The sequence below is a fragment of the Scyliorhinus canicula genome, chromosome 6 (assembly GCF_902713615.1).
Source record: "Scyliorhinus canicula chromosome 6, sScyCan1.1, whole genome shotgun sequence".
In the NCBI taxonomy this organism is placed as follows: Eukaryota; Metazoa; Chordata; class Chondrichthyes; order Carcharhiniformes; family Scyliorhinidae; genus Scyliorhinus; species Scyliorhinus canicula.
This window is the reverse complement of record NC_052151.1, coordinates 57,066,205-57,079,941: the sequence shown is the minus strand read 5'-3', so window position 1 is coordinate 57,079,941 and position 13,737 is coordinate 57,066,205.

Sequence of the window (13,737 nt, the reverse complement as noted above, 5' to 3'; positions counted from 1 at the left end):
TCAAGCTAACTTGTGACCACAGAAAGCAGATCACGCATGTTTCTGCTCGGTAACAAGGGTGTTCACACACTCGTACATAATGGTACCTGTTCAGCATCCATGAAGTGCATATGAGGAGAGATGCAATGCTGCGTAGTCAGCCACTAGGTCTTTAATAGTTCAGACTATTGGCCTGGTAAAGAGGTTTTTCAGATGTTTGGACCAATCTGGCAGGGCTCTCCATAATCCCAAAGAGGGTGGCCGATACAACCTAGCACTGCAATGGGGGCATGCTTTGTGACAGGGTTGTATAGAGGAAGCACACATCTCCTTAGACAAGGAGGATGTTTAAAGGAATGAAAATAAAGAGTGCGAGGATTCAGACGAGCTACATGATGATGCCACTGCATGGGTACGGTGTGAAAGATATTCCCATGACAATCTCATAGCTACAAGATTTCAGGAGGAATAAGGTGAAGACAGGTTGTTATCTTCACGCTTTGTTGAAGGTGAGGTTAAATTATCATTTTTAACATCTCACAAAGGTCATCAATCTCACAATGATCACTGTGGAATTAGAAGTCACCTTTAACCCCAATGATAGGGTCCTCCTTGGGAGACAGAGTAGCCTCAGGAGCATGTGATCATTTTGGAATAGGATAAGCACTCTACCAGTGCACATCCTTAAGCAACTGCACATCATAGATCAGTCCTTTTAAGCATGGTGCCAACAAGTCAGTGGCTATGGCATGCTTCAATTGGCAGAAACGCCAATACGGCTGGTTTAGCTCAGTGGTCTAGACCAGTGTTCTTCAAAGTCGGGGCCGCGACCCGGGTGGGTCGCGGGCGGGTGTCGGGAGGGTCGCGGAGCCGTTGTCTGCGGTGCTCCCAAACGTGCAAATCCCCGCGCAGCAGCTGGCTTTTCACAACGCCGGCTGCAAGCGGCTGCGAACACGTTAATAAAAACATTCACGCACAATGATCGGGTACTATTTTTAAAAATGGTTGCAGCTTTTTGTTTTACTAGTTCTGTAATGGTTTCTATTCATTTATTCATTTATTTTATTCATTTAATTTTAATTTTTTTCATTTATTTTATTCATTTTATTTTTTTTACAAGTTCGGGGAGGTTTTATTCATTTTTTTCATTTATTTTACCCATTTTATTTTATTTTTTTACAAGTTCGGTGGGGGGTTTATTTGATAAAGTTTTACAGGAAAAAAATTCAGAACTTTGAACGGATGGAGACTCCATACTTTCCGACACCAAAAGACTTCACCTTCATCCAATAGGTTCCATTGGAGGAGCGTGTACGAAGGCCAAAGGGACCCAAAACCATTTCCTCCATTTTTGTCAGCAGCAAACAAGGTAAGAGAAAATGATGGGTCGCGCAGGTCGGCCGGCGTGGGTCGCAAAGGTCGGCCGGCGTGGGTCGCGAAGGTCGGCCGGATTGGGTCCCGAAGGTTGGCCGGTTGGTAAAAATGAGTCGCCAGAAAAAAAGCTTGAAGAACATTGGGCTAGACAGCTGGTTAGTGATGCAGAACAAGGCCAGCAGCGCGGGTTCAATTCCCGTACCAGTTTACCCGAACAGGTGCCGGAATATGGCGACTAGGGGCTTTTCACAGTAACTTCATACTTGTGACAATAAAAGATTATTATAATTGGACACATGAATGTATTCATGACAGTAGATTAGGAAGACGACTAAACGTTGATCAAGGAAAAACATTCATCAATGGTTAACACTTGACTGACTCAAGATGGAGCTACATCCAGGCAGCACCATCTCCTGAAATGCCTGTTCACATGAATGATTAATGCAGAAACCGCATCTTGATACTAGCTCCAAGATGTCTATGCAGGACGCGGTGATCCATCATTGACAGCATGGATGCAAAGCTGAGAGTTATGTTAGCATAGCCCTCACAGAGAGTTATGTGATTATTGACAAACACTCATTACCCTGTATTCGTGAGAAGCATGGCAGGTTTACCTCCTGCATTGGCTTGGCATTTGGGAGAGATGTGGCCCAGTGAGTTTTGATGCAACAATCAATGATAACTTATCCCTTCATCGATACTGATGAATAGTCAAGAAATATGCCGCAGGATTGCTTTCATACCATAACAGCTTTCCACATTATTTATCTCACAAAGGCAAATGCTTTCTATGAACCCTAAGTCACTGCTTGTGCATTCATGTAATGAATCCCATGTCAATTGACTTTCTGTTACCTCACAGAGGGGTTCCGTCAAGCAATACTCGGCAGCACAGTAACATCCTCAGAGTTAATTTGACGGCTTCTTCAAGCTGAGCACACACCTCTGATTTCACATAGTCATTCCCCTCGAGCAGACATTGCAAATGTCACAGAGTGGAACCAACTTCCTCCACTCTGTATCATTCATGTGGAGAGTGGGAACTAATAAAGGAATAACGTTCAGCCTTAAAAGCAGAGATACTGTAGGGAGGCATGGACGACTGGGATGCTCGATGTTGAATAATACTTATACCAAAGCCTCGCAATCATGAAATAAACAGCGTTGCAAAGTACACTTGGATTAAAAGACTCCAACGTTGCTCGCCATAAATGCAATGTCCACAAACAACAGGCATCAGCGGGACGGTATGAGGATAATCACTAACCTCGATGAACATTTCTCATGAGGTCAAATAATGCCAGCCTGAAATACAATGGGTTACATATGTATTGCCCAGCTATCATTTTGATTTCACTGATGCGGAACTAAAGGTGATCCACTGTAATGAGATTGAGTCAGACTTCCTGGAATTGAAGGACAAGATGGGAGATAATTTGGGGTTGGGGGGGGGGGGGGGGGGGGGGGGGGGGCGGTGGTGAGGGTTTTGGCCACTTGGCTCACTTAAATCATCATTGGACCTTATATCACATTGATTAGCCATTCAATACCTGAGACTTTAAGAGGGACGAATGTTAAATATATTTACAGTGATGAAGGTTATGTACAGTGAATGAACACTCATGCACCACGGTGCATTCAAAACATCTTAATTTTCCTAACTCTACTATCAGTCCAGGTGCAGCCCCAACATCTGCAGCAGAGGTGGGCACAGCCTGCTGACTGCCGTGCTCTGTTGTCTGAGATGACTTTGACAGATGTTCCAAAAGCCTTAATGGGCTCTGCTAATGTTTCCTAGCCTGGGACAAGGGAACCCTCCTCAGTTTGACCTGTTGGAGTTAATGGAGTCACAGGCAGAGGGGATTTGGAGTGGCAAGACATCCTTGTTGAGTCCTGGATGGATGCCCCTGGGCTGTCCAGTGGGTGCTCTTCCTCATTTTGGGTACCTGAGGACTCCTCCCTGCCTCCTCGAGGATAAGGTGCACCTGGAGGGAGGGCGAGATGAACCGTCCCTCTATTGCCTCACCAGTGCTGGAATATGCTCATGGCTAAGAGCATGGAGTACAGGCCCATGCACAAACCGGGCAGAAAAATTTGCATTCTGCTGAACCTGGGTTTCCAAGTCGATTACTTCCAGCAGACTTCAGACAGCTCACTTATCAGAGCCATGACATCAGACACAACAGCGACGGCCTCCTGCAACCTTTGTTCAAGTCTGATGGTAGCCTTTGACAACCTTACCTGATATTTCCCTGCCCGTGTCTGTCTCTCTAACAGTTCTGTCAGGGCTGATCGGAGAGACTTGTCATCATATTCAGACTCTGCAGAGGGCTGATTTCTAGCAGTTCTCTGAGTGCCTGAGATCTTGGCTGTCAGTGCCTCCGACTGCTGTGGACATGTGGCTGTGGCATGGTCACCAAAGAGTAACCTTGAACTACACTAAAACTAGGACCCAGTGAGGTGTGAATATTTGCACTGGTGGAGGGTACAGATGATTTTTCTATTGATTCATGGATTGTGGGTGTTGATGGCTAGGCCAACATTTATTACCTAATTGCCCTTGAGAAGGTGGTGGGGGCTGCTACAAGTGGTTGCTGTAAGTCATATGACTAGAGGGTTCGCTCTTTGTCTGGGTGCTAACCCCCAGAAGTTACAAGAACAAAATAATGATTTTCTCAGCTTCTGGAATCTCAAACCTCATTGTACAGGCCCCTTGTAATCACAAAAATACAAGGGGCAAAATTCTCCGACCCCCACGACGGGTCGGAGAATAGCGGGAGGGCCTTCCCGACATTTTTCCCGCCCTCCCGCTATTCTCCCCCACCCCCCGCCCAACTCCCGACTCGAATCGCTGCCGCCGTTTTTTTACGGCCGGCAGCGATTCACAGCTGTTCGATGGGCCGAAGTCCCAGCCCTTTACGCCGTTTTTACGAACGACAAACACACCTGGTCTGGCCGTTTGTAAAAACGGCGTCACAAACTCGCTTTTCATAACCATGGCACCGATTGGCAAGGCAGTACCACGGCCGTGCCAAGGGTGCCATGGGCCCGCGATCGGTGGGCACCGATCGCGGGCAGCGGGCCCGATGCCCGCGCACTCTTTCTCCTTCCGCCGCCCCGCAGTATCCATTCGCGGGGCGGCTGAGGAGCAACCCGGCCCGCGCATGCGCGGGTTTCGCGCAAATACGCGATGACGTCATCCACGCATGCGCGGGTTGGAGTCTTCCAATCCGCGCATGCGCGGCTGACGTCAAATGACGCATCAGCCGGCGCTAACTCCGGCAAGCGGGCTTAACGATATTCGTTAAGCCCGTCATGCCGGAGCCTACGGCGTCGGGCTGCTAGCCCCGACCGGGGACCAGAATCGGTTCCCGGTCGGGAAGGGGCGGGTTTGACGCCAGCTTTACGATTTCTCCCGTTTTGGGAGAATCGCGCCCAAGGGACCTGCGGACAGCACAGTGGTGCAGGGCTAACACTGCTGTCTCACGGAACCGAGGACCTGGGTTCGATCCCCGACTGTCCACGTGGAGTTTGCACATTCTCCCCTTGTCTGTGTGTGTCTCACCCCCACAACCCAAAAATGACGTGCAGGGTAGGTCTATTGGCCACGCTAAATTGTCCCATAATTGGAAAAAAAGAATTGAGTACTTTTTTAAAAAGACAAGGGACCTACCTGCGCATCAGAACTCGTTATGCCTACAAAGCTGGCAACAGACTCATATCACACCTGGGACTCATCAGGCCCATTTCAAAAAGGATGTCTTTTGCATCAGATAAGCTCACCTTGCTAGTGGAGTGTGTGGGTCTGCCAAGACAATGACTTCCCAAACACCAGACCCTTAACACAGATGTTATCTCTTTCAACAGCTAATGACAGTGACATTATTAGCCCTGAAATCAAAGACAATTCAAGACGCTGGATAAATATCCCATTTCAAAGGAAAAAGTAGTTCACATGACTGAACTGACCACTTTGAAATTTTAATGAGCTTTTGAGAACAGAGAAATAGTCAGTCTGTTGTTTTAACATCCAACTGGTGAGCCACCCAAAATGCAGATCCCTTCAGGCCTATACCTCAAAGCTGTTCCCTTCAGGCCTGTATCTCAAAGCAGATCCCTCCAGGCCTATACCTCAAAGCTGTTCCCTTCAGGCCTGTATCTCAAAGCAGATCCCTCCAGGCCTATACCTCAAAGCTGTTCCCTTCAGGCCTGTATCTCAAAGCAGATCCCTCCAGGCCTATGCCACAAAGCAGGTCCCTCCAGATCTATACCTCGAAGCAGGTCCCTCCAGACCTATTCCTCAAAGCAGGTCCCTCCAGGCCTATATCTCGAAGCCTGTCTCTGCTGGAAGATTTTGTCCTATTGTCGACAGAACTGACCCAGTGGATGCATCTTGCAGTCAGCACCAGCTGAAAGTGAATACCACAATTCAGGTTGTCAGCCAGCTGAATTCAAATGCCTACATGAAAAAATTCCTCATTGGACTCTGTCTTGGGACTCTGGAAATCATGTGAACTAATATTAATTTCTGTTTGACTTGTACTGAAAACTCCTTTTTTCTATCCCCTCTTTACTGTGTGTGAGTGTGTGAGTTTGGAGTTAGACGTTGCAGACACTCCGTCCCTGGGTTTTTGAATGCAAAATAAACTTGACTTTCTGAGTTAATTCTAATTTAAGTTTTTCTGCAGATTATTAATAACTTGGATGACAAAACCCGAGGGTTTGGGAAAACTCACCACCGCATATTGAAGAAAAGAAAATTGAAAACACCTTGGGCTCAATTCTCTGGAAAAATTTCTAAGTGTGCTGGCAATAGGGAATTGGCACTTGGCACAGCGAGACCGGCAACACAATTCAACGTTAATTAATTCACAAATGACAGGTCGCAAGCTAATTCACGGGACCATGTTCGCCCACTAACAAGGTTGAGCAGCACTTAAACTGTACTTGCTCAGCCAAACCCAGGCAGCTTGCAACAATGGCGCTGAGGAGACCAGCCCCAACATTCGGGGACGCTGACATGGGGAGGCTCCTGGACACGATGATGGCCAGGAGAGATATCCTGTTCATCCGAGGGTCCTGGAGGGTGAGCCACAAGATAGCCCGGGTTGAGGTGGCGACAGCTATCAGCTCGGGGAGTGTGACCAGGAGGACTGGCCAGCAGTGTCATAAGAAGGTGAATGAACCACACGAGGTAGCACGAGTAAGTAGATACCAACACCCACCCCCCCAACTCCCCATGCAACCCACAGACCCTTATAGTCGCGGCCCAGCTGTCATCCCCACCCTCCACCAGCGCAGATACGCACACCTCGATGGGAAATGTTAGTGGACAGGCTTCAGGGGCACAATCTGGTGAGCATCACACTGCTGATGATGCACATCAGGTGGAGGCAGGAGACCCCAGGCGAGATATCAGTCAGGGTGGTGCTGGATCCCAGGACCCAGCTGGGTCCCAGCCTGATGCTGAGCCTCTGCAAGTGGGTTACCCGGAGCTGATGAAGACAATAGGGAGCGTCCGGAATGTTCAGAGGGAGATGTCAGCATCGCTCAAGCAGCTCCATAGTTCCAGAGGATACAGGTGCAGGAGATGGCATCGACAATGAGTGGCACTGAGACCAACGATGCTAAGATGGCAATCGCAGTGGACAGCCTGGTGCATGACGTTGGAACCATGAGTGAAGGTGTCCAAGGCGTTGTGCAGTCAGTGACGGCCATTGCTGAGAGCCTCGTCAGATGTCGCCCAGTAACAAGCCGTCCTTGATGAGGTTTTGCGGGACATGCCCCGCTTTCAGACGGGCATGACCGTGGTGCTGCGGAGCATGTCCCAGTCACTGTGGAGCATTGGCAAGGGCATCGAAACAATGGTGCAGTCTATGGGGAACCACCAGGGCTCACAGAGCCAGATGGTGCAGGGGCAGGCAGGGCTTGAATCAGCTGCCCCTCTGCCCCAAGGTAAACCCCAGGGCCCTATGCGCACCAACTGGGAGGATGGGGTGCTGAGTGCCAACTCGGACCTGTCACATGGAGTGGCGATGGTGGCAACCAGTCCCCCAGTTCTACCCCTCTGATGAGGCCGTGTCTCACAGTCAGCACACGGGAAAGGGCGGTACGGCTGTGTGTGTGCCACCAAGATGTGAGTCGGGGCCCTCCAGCCACAGAGCCCCCAGAGGACGCCCGCCAGGGGTTTCGAGGGCCATGGGATGAGGTAAGCAGCTGGCTGCCTCCACCTCAGATCTGCAACTTGAGGAAATACCAAGGTGTAATGGTAGGGCTAGGAGGGCCAAGCACATTGAGGATCACTGAGGGCACCACAGTAGGGAAGAGGGGGCGTGGGGTGGGGGTTGGTAGGGGGTGTGGCTGGGGACGGCACTATTGGGAATGGGGTATTGTGCAGCACATTAAACAACTGTTTGCACAACTATTATTGTGCCTCTGTCACTTTCTTCCACAATGCGGGCTGACAGCCGACTCCTTTGCCCATCACCCCAGGCAACCCCCCCCCCCCCTCCCCACTCCCCGCCGTGGCACTCACCCTGTCTCCAGCTGTGGGCATCTCCCCGAGCTGTATCCTGTTCTCTCGATGTGCGGATGTTACATGTGTGGTGTTGCCTCTTGCAATGTTCAATTACAGTGTCAAGGCATCGAGGTGCGATTGGAATGCTAGACAATTACTCCCACATGCTGCATGGCCCGCCCGCCCACGAAAATCCAATTGGCATGTGTCAAGTTCTCACTAACCCACGATTGCCAATTCCCCATTAGCGATAGCCTTCAGCCGTATGACCAGAGTCCTCAGCGGTCGTTGGGGGTTATGGGTGATCAGTGGGGCAGACAGACATGGGCAAGGGTTGCCCCGGAATGGGGTTGGGATCCGGGATCCAGGGGTTGGCATGGTGGTGCCGTGAGCGATTGCCACCCCCGCCCCCCTGCAGTGCACTAGGCTGGCAAGCCCAGCACACCCGGGCTCTTTGATTGTGAGCAAAAATTACTACTCACCTCCTCGGCTCCCCACAGAAGCCCTTCCGCCAGGTTCACGTTTTTCAAAAGGAGTACTAATCGGCGACAGCATGAGCACTTGCTGGGTTCACTCTTGTTAATTGTATGGAAATGGGGCTTAAGTTGCGATAATTGGTTTCTTGCCATGCTACAGTGAGATCCCGATTTTGCCAACAAATCTGCATTCCAAACTATTTGTCGTCCGGCGTGGAACCCGTTTTTGGCCTGTTCCGCTAATCACCAGCCTTGTTACACTTGAGCGCGAGTGTAACGAGGCCGTAAGATAGTGCCCACAGTCTTACAAAAGGTGATAAAATATCTCCACGAAGGATGGCCTAAAGGATCCTGCTCCAACTATTATGATATTAGAGCACGATTAAATGATTCCAATGGTTTTTTTGCTTTGACAACAAAGAATTGTAATTCCACAACCGAAAAGGTCAATGTTTCTTCAAAATATTCATGAAGGACACTTTGGGATAGATGGGTGTAAGTGAAGAGCCAGGGAAACAGTGTATTGGCCAGGCATCAATCACAATATTTAAGTAATGGTGGTAAGCTGTATACAGTATAAAAAGCTTCAGTACAAACTGCCGAAGGAACCAATTAATGAAACTAGAGAGAAAACTAATTTTTCAATAAAGGAGGCAGAAGAGGTATTATGACAAGTTCACAAGAAGGCAACAACCATTGCAAAAAGATGATAGTCAGGGTGAAAGACCCTGATGGAAACGGATGGTTGAAGTAAGCCAAGCTACTGCAACAGGCAGGTCCTCATTCATATCTAATCTTGACTGATGATGTAACAGTCTTAAGGAGAAACAGGAGAGCTTTGCTGAAGGTTCAGCAACATTTTGTTATGGAACCACAAGAGGACATTGTAAGCAATCAAAGGATAGTTGAACAAGAGATACCTCAGCATACAGAGTCAGAACAAAGTAAAAATGCACAAATTCCAGAAGAACGACAAGAAACGGCAAATGAAAACGAAGTACGTTCACAATGCTTAGCATGTTGACAAGACAAAGAAGCAAGCCGGACAGATTGAATTTTTGATAGACTGTAAATATTTGAATGATCAAAAAGATTGTGCCTATCATGTGTATTGTATTGTAAAACAAGGTCATGTATGTAAATAGTTTACATTTCCAAAGGAAAGGGGATGTGATGATATACATAAGCAATCATGTAAATAGCGATGTAAACCACTTCCAACCAGCAGGTGGCAGTGTAGAACTACCATGTGACTGTACCTCGACGAGTCGTGAGATAGTCGTATTAGTGGATAGTCATACTTGCAGTAGCTCTAGCATAATTTATCAGTATTAGTAGTTTGTAATATATTTCTCATTCATTTTATAATAAAACATTGTAACTAGTCAAGAACTAGACATTCTATTGTGCATGATTTCGACCAGCCAAGCACCAGAATGTAACAGCAGCCAGTCCCTGGTCATCACCACTCTGTCACTGGAGCTGCAAGCCATCACCTTGTACCCTCTCTCGGTCAACTTTAACTTTCCCTCCACCAACATCAATCCTCCCTACATCAGCCTGATTCTGTGTTCTGAGACCTGGTGAGCAGGAATCTTGATAAACTGTCTATTAACCTAGTGCTTGCCCCTACGCCAACGCAATTGAACAGGCTTCTGGCATTTTGGATCTGTTTTTGTCACTCACAATTTGTCCTCATTTACCCTTGATTCTCCCGGATTTCTCCTGATCTCACCATTGATCTGCCCTTAATCATTCCAGATCTTCTCCCTATCATGCTTGATCGCCTTTTGATGGAGGTTGACTTTCCCTCTGTCATTCAGTTCCTTCCTTCTGTTGCCCCATGACACTTCTAAGGTGCACCATGCCCCGACCTCTGTCCCTTGGAGTCCCTGGCCTCCCTGGACAGCTCCACCCAAGCTCAATGCAACAGCTAGCCTCCTGTCCCCTGCTCCAGTAAAGTTCCCCACAAACAAAAAACAGTTCCTTTTCACTCCAAATCCACTAGGAAGACTAGCTCACCTGCTGAATACCCCCTTTAACCAGTCATGAACCTGAAGGTAAGTCTTTCTCGTTCGCTGCCTACTTAATCACAAAAATACCATTTAATCTGGCAATCGTGTGTTTTAATGAATACGCGTTTTATGCTAATGTATCATAAAGAGAACCTTCAGGAACCACAATCTGCATTCAATCCACCACCATCCTAATTCTCACTTTGAATCCCAAATTTAGGAAGCTAACTTTTTTGCCTACCATTCAATTAGGTTTGCATGCTCTCGATTCCGTTTTCCAGGAGCAGCATTAGATTCCAGCTGATGTATGGATATTGATCCCACAGTGATGCTAGGTAGGGATTTCTGGGATTTTGACCCAGCTATGTTCAAGGAATGACAATAGATGTCCAAGTTAGGATGGTGTGTGACTGGCGTGATGATGTTCCCCTCCACTTGCTTTCCCTCAGTGGTAGATATTGTGAGTTTGAGAGGTGCTGCTGATTTAGCTTTGGTTAGTTACTGCAATGCATCTAGCAGATGGTACACACTGCAACCACCGTGTCAGTGTGGTGGAAGAGGTGGATGTTTAGATTAATGGGTGAACTGCTAATCCATTGGAATGCATTATCCCAGATAGTTTGGAATTTTGTGGCAGATGGATCAACTTGGAAATGAAGAATATTCTATCACACTTCTGTGCCTTGTAGTTGGTGGATTTGGAGAGTCAGGAAGTGAGCCACTCATTGCAGAATACACAGCTTCTGACCTGGTCTATTAGTGACAACCTTGATGTGGTTGGTCCAATTGAGTTTCTGATTAATTGTACTCACCGGATATTTTTTTTAAAAAAAATTTTGTGTACCCAATTCATTTTTCCAATCAACTGGCAATTTAGCATGGCCAATCCACCTAGCCTGTACATCTTTTGGGTTGTGGGAGCGAAACCCATGCAAACTCAGGGAGAATGTGTTAACTCCACACAGACAGAGGCCCAGAGCCGGGATCGAACCTGGGACCTCGGCGCAGTGAGGCAGCAATGCTAACCACTGCGCTACCATGCTGCCGTACTCACCGAATATTGATGGTGAGATTTCAGTTGGGATTGAGATTGGGATTGTGCTTGGTCTGGTGACTGAAGCATTCTAGGTCGGGGGTTGCCTCTGGGCCGGGGGCATGAGTGAGGGGCTTTTTGTCTGTGAGGCCTTCAAGCTGTCATTAAATTTTGTGGAGACCGCTAACAGGGGCAACTACAGCTTCAACCTGTCTGTCCTACCAAACTCTTCCAGTTCAGAGCCTTGCTGCAGCTTCTACTGTGAAAGTTAATTTCACCCACTGTGACTGTGAGCAGCCTCTAGCTTCACAGCTGAAGGCTATTCCAAATGAGGAATTAACCTTGTTAGTTGTGAAATAATTTCACACTCCTCGACTGTCAAGTGCCTCCTCGAGGGCACACGTGCCATGCATCAGATGATGATTAATGCACTGCATGTGCAGCAAACTTTGATGCCTGAACACTCTGCCTGAACTCGAGGAGCGTCAGCACCATAGAGACAGCTGCCAACAATTAAACACTAAAGAGCAAGGCTTCATCACTGAGGATGCTCTTGCAACCAAAGGATAAGTGTGTGAATGAGCGGAAGGCAGGTGAGCATATCCTCCCTAGTGTTCCCGGCAGAGGTCTAGGGGTTCCTGATGTGGCCAGGGTGAGAGAGCAAAGCAAGGTTTGCCAGCATAAGTGGCTTGCTGGATTGCACTCTGAGGAAAGGTGGGACAGTTATGGTAAGAGCGGGGATGGCTTGGGGGTTTGAGGGTCCCGGGATGGAAGCCCTAACTGATTGTCAGCCTCTCTCCTTCTCCAATTCCTTCCAGATATAACTATGGTTGTTGGTGTTGATCCCGCGGAGGCTGCCCGCACTGTGCTTGTGGCAGCTGAGGCGGGCAGACACCGTAAACGGCAGCAGCAACAACCCAGGCTGGTGGTGACACCTCGGGGGCCACCACACACCTTGAAGACCTGGCTGCCCATCAGGCTGAGGAGGGATGCAGAAGGGGAAATCAGCAACCGCATTGTTGATCCTTCCCTGAGCTGACCGACATCATGTGCCACAGAAGACAGCATCTCAGCAGGGAGACAATGCGACACCTGTGCCACGTCCTCACTGACATGGCACTCATGGAGGAGGACACCTGCACCTGTGGGCATGAAGGTAATTGTATCCCCCAACGTCTATGCCACTGGATCATTCTAAGGTTGAGCAGGGACCTGTGTAGCACATCCCAATCTTCCGCCCACAGGTGTAACCAGGAGGTGACAGATACTCAGTATGCCTGGGCATCCCACTATACCACCTTTGAACTGGATCAGGCTCACCAAGGTGACTAGGCTGCAGGATTTGTTGCCATCACCGGAATGCCCCAGGACCAGGAGGTGGTCAATATCACGCATATCGTCCTGCGATCTCCAGGGCATCAGAGAGTGCCCTATATTGACAGGAATAGGTTCCACTCCCTAAATGTTCAGATTGTGTGCACCTCAGCATCTCAGAATCATGCGCATGTGTGCCTGCTACCCTGGGAGTGTGCATCCTGGGGCACTCGGCGATCCTCAATGTCTTTAAGGACCACCCCAGGATGATGTGTTGGCTCGTGGGGGACAAGGGATACCCACTGAGGGAATGGCTGATGACACCGGTGCAGAGACCTGAGGCCGAGGCAGTGATCCATTAGAATGAGTCCCATGTTGCCACCCACGCTGTCTATCGGGCTGCTGGAAATACAGTTCCGATGATGTGACCACTCTGGTGGTGTCTTGCAAAACACCACCCTGAGGGTCTCCCCACTTTGTGGTGGTCTACTGTGGCCTCCACAATCAGGCACAGCCGCAGGGCGACATGCTGGAGGAGGAGGGCCAGGAAGTGGCAGAGGGACCATGGAGACGCTCATTACCTTCAGATTCTCCTAAGGTGAGGTTGTGTCCATCAGCAACCCCGCCCTCCCCCCATTTTGCACCCTGCCCCATTTCTCTCCCTCCCCCCATTCACCTATCCCCATTCTTCCTCCCCCTATACGCTCCTCCTCTCACTCCCTCCTCCCCATTTCCCTCCGCCCCCAATCTCCCCGACCTTTCTCCCCATTAATTTCATCCCCGCACCATACTACCCCCTCCACGATCACCCTGTTCCCCCCTCCAAGGATCTGTGTAGCATCCCTCTAGGGTGATAGACCTGTGTTGGCACTGACAGCAGGTCACCATACAGGCAGGAGAGTGATCATGGCTCGCTGTGTGAAAGGTTCTGGTGCTCCTCAGTTTCTGCTAAAGTCTGACTTCTGTCTTTTTCCTGACGGCATGCTCACATTCATCCTCTGAACGGGGTCTGCATTGGGGCAT